We start from the raw sequence: 2,645 nt of genomic DNA, 5'->3' as shown, positions 1-2,645 counted from the left end.
TTTACGAGTATTAGAAATAAACAACAAGATGGTTTTTTTTTATTTTGACAGTTAAATAATAAAATTGGATCCAAAACGTAAAACTTAAGCATTGTATTCATCTACTTGATGTAAATTCAATCCATTGTCCTTTAAATTGTCGATTTTTGATTGGTTTAGACGAGAGGGTAACATTCAAAAAAATTGTCACACTCTCAGCTATGTGATAGAGTAAAATGACACCCTCGTATTAGCCAATCAAAATATGGCATTTTAACGTGAAGTATAATAATATAGGTTAAAGTACGGCCTTCAACACGGAGCTACACGATTGAAATAAATTCATATGATAAAAAGTTGTTATAGTTGACATTTTTTTCGTATAGACAAATACCATTTTGTAGATAGTCGGTAAGATAATTCGTTACACGGTGAGCTATTGACCTAATACGCCATGTCACTAATAAATGTGCCGATCATGTTAATAATCCGAAAGGAATCTCAAAGATAAATACTTTTGAAACAGTTATGCATTTATTCTAATATTCATTACATGTTAACATTTTTAAGGTTTTTCGTTTGTATGTGTTCTTATAATTATGTGTCTTTAACCGCTTCTCTTACTATATTCTCTAAAAGAAACATCACATTTATAAAGTGAACCAGCCTGTGTGTTGATGTGTCTCTGTAGAGTACCGTTGAGTGTGACTAAATCCTCTCCTCCCTCTAACATCATTGATAATATTTAACTTCAGTATGTGTGTTTTGTACGACTCTGTGAGGAATACACAAAAATAACATGATCAATAAATATTTATTGATCATGTTTATTTTTGTGTGTTAGTTTTGATACTTTTCTGCAATTTACAAAATACAAAATATATATTTTTACATTATCTGTATGTATGGTAATTCTAGTTCCGTGCTATATACAACATGTACAAGAATATCAAATGATGTACTACCTCATTGATGTATATGCCTCACAACTTCGTTATTCATGAGGAAACCAAATTTGGTATACTATAGAAAACATACATTTAATGTAAAGGCTCTGTGTTGAAGACTGTACTTTTTTATTCATTTAATTGTATCTTGGATTTTGAATTGTCTCATTGGCATTGAAGCCACATATTATTTTATGTATAGAAAATAAACTGTTGACTCAAAGATATGTCTCGCCTGTCTGCATCAATAAAATCAGGAAAGACAATCTGAGGAACAGTTAACAGCAACATTGTTAATGAATGTAAATAGTTATCAAAGGTACCAGGATTATAATTTAGTACGCCAGACGCGCGTTTCGTCTACATAAGACTCATCAGTGACGCTCAAATCAAAAATATTTATAAACCAAAACAAAAGTACAAAGTTGAAGAGTATTAAGGGTCCAAAATTCCAAAAGGTTGTGCCAAATACGGCTAAGGTAATCTATGCCTGGGATAAGAAAATCCTTAAACTAGTTTTTCAAAAAGTTCAAAGTTTTGCATAGAGGAAATTTATAAAAATAATCACATTATGGATATTCACCGAAGTGTTGACTACTGGGCTGGTAAAATTGCTTTTACCATGAACTAGGGATAGGGACTCAAGACAGATGTCAGACAATCTGATATGCTTGGATAGATATGCAACTTGCAAATGACTTTATAGAAAATACCACAATAAATCAGTTACTGGACCATGATATAGCAATGACACAATGTATTATAAAATTGAGAATGGAAATGTGAAATGTGCCAAAGAGACAACAACCCGACCATAGAGCAGACAACAGCAGAAGGTCACCAGGTCTTCCGAATCCAACGAGAAATTCCCGCACCCGAAGGCGTCCTTTGGCTGTCCCCTAAATATTTACTAGTTCAGTGATAATGAACGCATTACTAAACTATTGTACACAAGAAACTAAAAGTTAAAATAACACCAGACTAAAAAAGGTCAGAGGCTCCTGACTTGGTTGACAGGCGCAAACATGCGGCGGGCTTAAACATGTTTGTAAGATCTCAACCCTCCCCCTATACCTCTAGCCAATGCAGAAAAGCAAAAGCATAACAATACGCACATTAAAATTCAGTTCCAAGAGAAGTCCGAGTCGGATGTCAGAAGATGTAACCAAAGAAAATAAGCAAAATGACAATAATACATAAATAATATCAGACTACTAGCCGTTTTAAAACTAACATGCCAGCTCCAGACTTCAATTAATATAAAACTGATTGGAAAATATGTTCATTTTTAACAGAGAAACTATGCTGGAGTCTACCTATACATGAAAGTGACATTTAAACATTCAATAAATAATTTCATGCCAAATACGAAACGGTGATTGGTATACCGGTTTACCTGTTTACCTGTACTGCAACTCCCTCGCATGTCAGGAGAACCACCAATCCTAGAATCGGTGTAATATCACTTACGGTTAAAATCCTCAAGATTACGTTTTGAAAGATAAAACCTTTAAAACTTATAAAAGAGATATTAATTATCTCCTCTAGGGATGTGACCCTATCACCAATATTTACAAAATAGCCATTGCTGTACCATCAATATACATTAATAGGGAGGTGTTCCATAACTGGAGGGAGGAATAGATATTTAAAGAAGAAGATAACGCTGGTCTCTTTCCCTCGACTTATATTCTCCCTTCAAAAACAAAGTAAGTTTAT

This window comes from Mytilus trossulus, chromosome 3 (assembly GCF_036588685.1).
Source record: "Mytilus trossulus isolate FHL-02 chromosome 3, PNRI_Mtr1.1.1.hap1, whole genome shotgun sequence".
Lineage (NCBI taxonomy): Eukaryota > Metazoa > Mollusca > Bivalvia > Mytilida > Mytilidae > Mytilus > Mytilus trossulus.
The sequence above is the reverse complement of the archived record's forward strand: the minus strand, read 5'-3'. Positions refer to the sequence as shown.